The following is a 9,158-nucleotide window of genomic DNA, read 5'->3' as shown; positions in this document are numbered from 1 at the left end:
TCTTCAGGCTGCACATGAGGACTACATGTTTGGCGCATTATCTGGCTTTTGGTGTGTGAGAATAATGGCTTCCTAGGTTTGTGCCTCATTCCCCTAGGCTGTTTCCTTCTGAATCACTGTCAAAATACCGATTGAATTGATTTGTGCTGTTGGCATAACNTGCCTCATTCCTCTAGGCTGTTTCCTTCTGAATCACTGTCAAAATACCGATTGAATTGATTTGTGCTGTTGGCATAATAAGTCACTTCTTCCAGGTAAGTTATTTCCATTTTAACACCTGAACTTCCAAGACCTTATTCTCAATTTTTTTTGTTTCTTATCCTTTTTGCTTATTGCCTGCCTGCCTCCCTCCCTCCTTCTTACTTTTTTCTCTCCTTCCTTCCTTCTTCCCTTCTTTCCTTTCCTCTCCTCTTCTCTCCTCTCCTCTCCTCTCCTCCCTCCCTCTCTTCCTTCCTTCCTTCCTTCCTTCCTTCCTTCCTTCCTTCCTTCTCTCTCTCTCTCTCTCTCTCTCTAGTCTTTGAATACCTCAGCNCTTCCTTCCTTCCTTCCTTCCTTCCTTCCTTCCTTCCTTCCTTCTCTCTCTCTCTCTCTCTCTCTCTCTCTCTAGTCTTTGAATACCTCTCAGCTGGTGCTAGGCATTGCAATAAGCCTTGGGAATGCACACCGCACCCCTGCCCTCTTGGAAGTTGTGTGGAACATGAGCTGCTACTAAAAACATAACACAAATCATTTTCTCTAATGTGGAAACATAATATATTTAATTTTTTAGTCCATAAACAATACCCCTCATTAATTAATTGTGCTATTGCTTGTTCATTTGACAGGAAATATAAAATCTATTCACCATATTTGTCTCAATATTCTAATGGTAGAACATGTCATTTCTATAAAGATGGAGAGAGATTTTGACTAGGGCCCCAGGTGAAATACTCACAAGAAAAACGTGGAATTGATAGGTTTTTTGACAGCTAGAAAATTTTGCATCTGAATTAGTGATAAAAAAATATTCAAAGAAAAAAACCAAGGTGATTATTAACCCTAAAGAAAGGAAAATTTTGTGGAAGACAGGAAACACCATCATAGTACCCTATGTTTTTCCTATGAACAAATTTTATACAGTCATAATAAAGTTAACCCTGAATATTGATAAACTTATATTTTAACATAGCTGTATTAAAAGGGTGAGGATATGAAGAATTAAGTGTGGAAATTCTAATTCAATGTGTGAATTTAATAATTTTTAAAACTAAAAAATCGACAAGTAGCAGGGCACCTGGGTGTTTCAGTTTGTTAAGCATCTGCCTTTGGCTCAGGTCAGGACCTCAAGGTCTTGGGATCAAGCCCAGCATCCAGCTCCCTGCTCAGCAAAGAGTCTGCTTCTCCCTCTCTTTCTGTCCCTACCCCCTACTTGTGCTCACTCTCTTNTAAAAAATCAACAAGTAGCAGGGCACCTGGGTGTTTCAGTTTGTTAAGCATCTGCCTTTGGCTCAGGTCAGGACCTCAAGGTCTTGGGATCAAGCCCAGCATCCAGCTCCCTGCTCAGCAAAGAGTCTGCTTCTCCCTCTCTTTCTGTCCCTGCCCCCTACTTGTGCTCACTCTCNCTCTCTTTGTCTCTTTCTATATCAAATAAATAAAATCTTTTAAAAAAATAAACAAATAGCAATGTAAGCATATAATTTAAAAAATACAGACATGTATAACTATAGGACAAATAAAAGATTTGAAAGTGGTGTAGGAATTGATATTTCTTCATTAAAATCTTTGAAGTTTTAGGGGATAAAGAGATCTTGGATAGCATATGAAATATTTAATGAATACTTAAAATTAAGAGCAAGGATTAGATGCTCAATATGCCACAGTTAATAAGTGACAAAACCTGGATTGAGACACAGAGAAAGGTTGAGAGAACTAGAGCAGAGTAAAAATCAGTCAGTAACATTGGGCTAGAAGGGGAACTCCTTCAACTTGATGAAGAACATTTCTGAAAAAGCTATAGCTAAGGTTCACTTCAGAATGGCAGCATGAGAAGTTCCAGGGCCCAGTTCCCCAAAGAACAGCATAAATGGTGAACATTATATGTTAAAAAACATGATTTAAAAATCTCTAGGAAGTGGGGGCGGCTGTGCTAGTGCTCTGGCAGGGTCAGGACACGGAGGTGGTGCTGCCACTCTACCACATGGCAGGGGCGACTGGGCTGCAGGGCAGTGAATAGGACTGGCTCTGGGTCCCGCGCGGGCCTGGGGCTCCTCTGGATGAGCTGGTAAGCATGTACCCCAAGTACAAGGAGGAGGAAGAGCACAGCTACTACAGCTGCAAGTGCCTTGGCGTGCTCAAGAACGTGATTGCAGTCAGTGTGAGCAGCATGCTCACCTCTGGCTTTCTACCTGGGCCCCCTGAGCCAGCACTATGACGAGACCTACCATAAGATGAAATATGGTAACATGGGCTGCCTGACATTGACAGCAAGATGCTAATGGGCATTAACATGGTGCCCATTGCTGCTTTGCTCTACAGACCTGTGCTCATCAGTGGCCATGAAAAGCTTGTGGTTTGGGCTCTCTGCCCACATTAAGCTGTGAAAACTGAAGTGTGTGAGCACAGGGCTCACTTGAGACCACCAGAAAGTCTATAGCAAATGAAACATTCATTCAAGAAAATATATTAAAATTTGGTAGTAATAGTGAGAATCTACAGCATTTGAATCATAACCTACTCTCTGCCTGTGTCTTCCCAGCTCAGAGTGTCTAAAGGTCCACTCTATTCAGATGGAGCCAAGAACATAAAACTCCCTTCCCACATCCCCTCTACCTCCTAATAGTTGACTGTGTTACCTCCCAAGAGGGCCAAGCCTACAATTTTTCTCAACTCCTCCCAGCTATGTGTTGTGGAAGTTAAATTCTGGCTGAGTGTGGTCAAGAGCCTGGGATCCCTTCTACCCAGTCCACACTCATAAGGTGGAGACTCTACCTTAGGCATGGCACAACAAAAATACCAGGACCTGATCACTCTTGTGCCCAGCTCATTTGTAAGGCTGTTGTTCCAGACCAGAAGGGGCAAGCTGAGATCAGAGGCTGCTTGCTGTACCTACCCAGTGATACCCAGGGGTACCACATGGAGAGACGTGGGTCACTACACTACTCCCATGTCTGAGAGTTGAGTCTTAGAGATTTTACCTAAAAGGGAAGAATGGCCTTAAGAACAGAGACCTACAAAGTGTCCCTCAAAGAAAGTGACTTTATTAGCAAAAGATTTAAGAGGAGATTGGTGGAACCATTGGTGAAACATCCAGCTGGTTTGCCTGGGAAAATGCAGGATAGGAGAAAATAGGGAGGAGTTTGCCTCAAATTAGAAGGAGTCTCAAACGTTATCCTCAAAAACCATGCTTCAGAGCAGCCCAAATTTAATTATGAATGTTGAAAAATTTATTCCACAAGGCATCGAAAAGAGAGAGCAGCGGTAGGGGGTGGGGAGGGAGTGCTCATGCTATTGCCTGGACAGAATGGGGCCTAACAGCTGGGTATGAACAAAGTGAGAGATAAGAGGACCTCTGATAAAAGTATGGTCATCCCACGTGACTGTGTGCATGCTGCATCCTCTGGAGGGCAGCGTCAGAAGCTTTACACTGCAGAGGAAATGGACTTCACACGCAAACACACACACACACACACATACACAAACACACAATATCCACCCAGTCACTAACAGGTAAAGATATAACAAGTCCAAAGGATGAATGAGTATCCAGAGTTATACAATATATTATCTTCAATGCCCAGTTCTCAACAACAGCAACAAAGTCATGAGATAGGCAAAAAAGTATAACCCTTACAACAGAAAATCAGCAGACAACACAAACTGCCTGTGGAGCAATCATATATTGGATTTAACAGAAAATACTTAAAAATAATCATGATAAATGTGTTCACATAACTAAAGGAAACAAGGATTAAATAAGTAAAGGAAGGTATGAATACCATGTTATGAAATAGAGACTATCAATGAAGAGAAAGTATGCAGAAACAAACGAAATTCTGTAATTGAAAATTACAACTGAAATTAAAAAATCACTGCAGAAGCTCAACTGTACATTTAAACTGACAGAAGGAAGATCAGTGAATTTCAAGTTATATCAACAGAGAATATGCAGTCCAAAGGATGAAGAAAAAAAAAAGAATAAGAAATGCACAGATCCTCAGAAAAATAAAGACAGCACTAAGTGCATTAGCATGTGCATATGGGAGTACCAGGAAAACACCTTTCGGATAAAAGACTTGTATAAAAAAGATCCAATTCTTTGTTGCTAAAAAATGAACAAAGAGCACACAAACAATCCAATAAAAATTGGGCAAAAGGTCTGAACAACCATTTTACCAAAGGAGAAGTACAGATGGTAAATAAGCATATGAAAAACGCTCCACATTATTTGCAATAGAGAATTGCAAATTAAAACAATAATGACATAGGTAAAAGAATGGCTAAAATTAAAAAAAAAATACCTGTTGCTGGCAGGAATATGATAGGAACACAGGCACATACCCTCACTCTGGCAGCTGTCGGGGCCTAGAAGCAATGACATTGCAGAAACAACACACCTATGGCCCAGATCTTGGTTCTTAATACCATTTTCAAGTCAAAGGAATTAGATCTACTTGCAGAAATAGCAGTTTCAGTGACTAGGGCAAGAAATAAATATGCAAGATGAGCCTGGAGCATCTTGTAATGCCAGAAAGTTAAAAAAAATAATAGTGAAACAACAAACAAACACAACCCCACCCTGCATACAATGATGGATGTATGTCAAAGGGACACAGGAGCCAATGGAAACAGCTCCCAGTGGCCAAAGCCAGAATGATTTGAGCAGCAAAATTAATAAAGTAGTGTTTAATTATATCAAAGTATAGAATAAATATCTGTGATTCTCTACCAATGTAAATAGAGGACGAATATATAAAAAGTGAGGTGAATGGAGAAATCTTCCATGCAGAAGAATTCCAATTTTTATAGATACTTTGCCCCAGGGAGATGGCCCATTTCTTTCCTCTCTGTAAATGTGGGCTGTGGGTAGTGACTTCCTTAGGAGAACACAGTAAGAAAAGGTGGAGACAGAGCAACTACACTATGGAGAAACCTGGCCAACACTATGTCAGCCACATGGTCAAGGTCAACATCAAGAGTTACAATTTATGAGGACAGTATTTGCCACTCATAGGATGTGATGAAAATGGTGATTTACCTTGGCGGCCTTTCTCCTCAAAAGCTATCCCTCCAGTCTAATGATGAAAAAAACATCAGAAGAATCCCAATTGAGGACATTCCACAAAATACCTGATTGACACTCCTCAAAACTTACCAAGGACATCAAAAACAAGGACTGTCTGAAAAACTATCACAGACAGCAGATGACTGAAGGGATATGACAACTAAATATAAACTGATAGGCTGAACATGGATCTGGATGGAAGGACATTAGGTTAAACTATGGAAATCTGAGTCAAGTATGAATTTCACTTCATCGTCATGTATTAGTATTGGCTCCTTATTTATAACAAAGCTACCCTACCAATGTAGGATATTAATGACATGGGAAAATGGGTGTGCCATATATGGGAATTCTCAATACTATCTTTATTATTTTCTATAAATCCAAAACTGTTTGAAAAATTTTTAGAATATTTACTGAGAACTCTTTGAGATAAAGTTCTTGTTTCTCAGAATGAAGCCAGAAAACACTTGGGAAAAGCAATCACCAGTTTTCTGCTTCCAATGATATTAATTGATTCAAATACTTATTGTCATCGGATGCTAAAACTGTTGATGAAAAATTATTAGGGAACAAGAAATTCACATGGAGTCAATGTACCACCCTAGAGATTAGATTTTAATAACAAGGAAACAAGTTATCTTTATAGTAGGAAGAGCTGATGGAACCACTTTAATGAAGTGATCAGCGAACAGCATCATTTAACAAGACAAACTAGTGTGATAGGCCTCATGATGGGTAAAGAAGAACAAGCACACCCTTGATTGCTGAATTATTTAATTTCAATCTTCTCACGAGGAAACATCAGAAAAATAGAGATGGTGGGGTATTTTACATGATGTCTGACACAAATATTTAAAAACTTTAAATGTCATGAAGGAAAAAAAGCAAGAAGTGTCTTCTAGATTACAGGAGACTAAAGAATGATAATAAAGTAAATAGTGGCCTTTAATTGAATTCTTGGTGAAAAAATAAATTGCTAAGAAGGACAATTTGGGGAAAATTGGGAAAATTTTTAATGTGAACATCATGTTAGGTAATGTGAAAGTTCCTGGGGATAATAATGATATGACAGGAATGTCTGGGTGGCTCAGTCATTAAGTGTCTGCCTTCAGCTCAGATCATGATCCTGCCATCCAGAGATCAAGCCTCAGGCACCTAGGGCTCCCTGCTCAGCGGGGAGCCTGCATTTCCCTCTCCCTCTCTCTCTCCTCCACCCAATCCTGCACTCTCTCTGTCACTCTCAAATAAATAATTACAACCTTTAAAACATGATATGACAATGTCGGAAATGTCTTTGTTCTTTTGAGATATATGTTGATGAATTTATGGGTAAACTGTCATAATTTCAAATGTATGTACATACACATGTACATATATGTATTAAATATGTATATATACACATTTGCAGATTATTGGGCAAATGTGGTGAAATTTAACTATTAATAATCTTGATTTTTAAAAATTCATGGGTATTCTCTCAACATTTCTGTAGGCTTGAATTTTTCAAAATAAATCTGGACAAAAATGTCATTGGTTCACATTTTTCAACTCTCTTTCCTATATTTCTGCCCACTTTACAGCTTAGATTCTTGAAAGTTTTCCTCTCTTGCTGCATTCATTTCTCTATGTTGTGTATAATATGACTTAGTGGTTAAGAACATGCATTTTGGATTTGATCCAAGTGTTCCGCCTTAAAATTCTGTGGACAAATTATAAAACCTGTTTGTCCCCATTTTTTCAGTGGCATTATAGAAAATTAAAATATAAAGGGTAAAAAAGGCGATAGATATGCTGAGTAGTTAAGTGGATACTGAGGAAAAGTTTTCGAAAGCTAAAAAGGTGTGTGAGAATTAATTTAAAAAAGAGCAGAAAATGAAAGATGAGGCAAGAGACATGAATGTATCAGTTAATATTTATTCAGTTGCAATGAAAGCATTTTTTTCCTAACAAGTTTAACAGTCAGACGATCTATTGGATTTTAAAACGAGAAGGGATGATTAATTCCAGGGACACTGGGTCTGTTTCTCTGCGATTCCCTCAGCTATGACCTCCTCTGTGTGTTGACTTCATCTCCAGGATGGTTTCTCCTTTGATGGCAAAATGTTTGTAGACTGTGCCAGACTTCCTATCCACACAGCATGACATTCAGAGGAAGAAAGACTACCTTTTTTGTGGCTCTCTTTTAAAATAAAGGAAATATATATCCCAGAAACTTCCATAGATTTACCTCTTTTGTCTCATTGGCCCAAATAAGTCACAGACTCTTCCCTTAACAGACCTGTAGGCTTCAGTGTTACAAAGGTTTGGAAGTGGGTGGTGCAGAAATACATAAACAGAATATGTGGTACCCCGGGAAAAGGGAAAGCGATCAACGCATGTGAATCGGACAACTAAAAATATCCCCTAAAATAGAGAGTTGTACAAAGGAACTGCATTCATCTAATCCGGTATCTGGACTCCTTTACACTCTTAAAAAAAGTGTTATATGCAACTAATGAATCATCGAACCTTGCATCAGAAACCAGGGATGTACTGTATGGTGACTAACATAATGGTAATAAAAAAAATTAAAAAAAAATAAGAAGGTCACTGTGAAAAAAAAAAGTGTTTAGGACCCTGTAGAGCTTTGTGTGTGTGGGTGATATCTAACAGTATTTGCAATATTAGAAATTAAAACCAAGAAATTAAAAATATTCTTGATTTGTTTAAAAATAGCAAACGTTTATATATTAAGTTGATTACATAAAATATATTAAAGGAAATGGCTAGTGAATGGCCAAATGTGTCAAATACGTTTTTCGGTATTTATCAAGGATAAATTTTTAAGTATTAGTGATAGGAAATCGGTTATAACTAGGTTGTTACTCACAGGAAGAAGATAGGCCTTCATTTTATTATCCAGTAGTTACAGTTTACTGTTTTTTCTTTAAAATGTTGCTTATTTCTGTGCACTCCTCTCTTGTTATCCTCCAGTGTCAGCTCTCATCGTCTAACATAGGAATTCTTGAGGTTAGCCTCATTGCTTCCAGCTTCATTCCTATCAATTGCCAGATTAGTTTTCTGAAAAATGCAATCATATTACCTGGTTCTAGGAAGAATTCGGTGTCTGATGTCTCTGGTATAAATTCAGATTCCTTAGGGTGACATTTAAGATTCTCAGTAACTTGAACCCCTTTCACTCTTATTTCCCATATTTGGCAACAGCTCTTGACAACAGTTTTGTGGGCTTTCTTACTCTGTCCATGGTTCACCTCCTTCACCTCAGTTCCCAGTGTCACACTTATTTCCATACACACTGACTCTGGTCATACTCATTCCTTTTTTCCTCTGAACATCAATTTTAAAAATCATTTTTAAGGCAGAACTTACTTCTGAAGCTTCGTAAGGACTAAATACCCCAGGTGACAAGGCTCTCCATTTTCTGAACTCCCAAGTAGTATTAATACAAATACTAGCTCAATCTGAATCACCTGGATGAACCTGAGCAAGCTTCTCAACGTTTCAAAGTATGAGTTCTTTACTGTGAAAATGCGTGAAAAATCATGTCTGCCCATTTGGTAGGTAATATATATGAAATGTCGAGCTTTTTGCCTTGCAGATAACATGTTCTCAGTAAACTATTTTTTTCTTTCATATTTGCATATGTAAGTGATCAATAAATATTTGTTGTTTAGGTATTTAGAATTTTCATTATTTTGTGCCTCATTTATGCTTTAAAGCATCTCCAACTTTTTGTTAATGCTGTGAATATATCAGTAATTTACACTGGAGTCAGTACAGGTTGGTGGAATTCCTAGTAACAAACAAGATAAGTAATATCAGAGAGAAAAACCCCCTCACTTAGTTTAATGTATTCAGGTTTGCACTTCATTTTTGATGGACACCTAATCAAACT

This window comes from Ailuropoda melanoleuca, chromosome 1 (genome assembly GCF_002007445.2).
Source record: "Ailuropoda melanoleuca isolate Jingjing chromosome 1, ASM200744v2, whole genome shotgun sequence".
NCBI lineage: Eukaryota > Metazoa > Chordata > Mammalia > Carnivora > Ursidae > Ailuropoda > Ailuropoda melanoleuca.
This window is presented reverse-complemented; position numbering follows the sequence as displayed.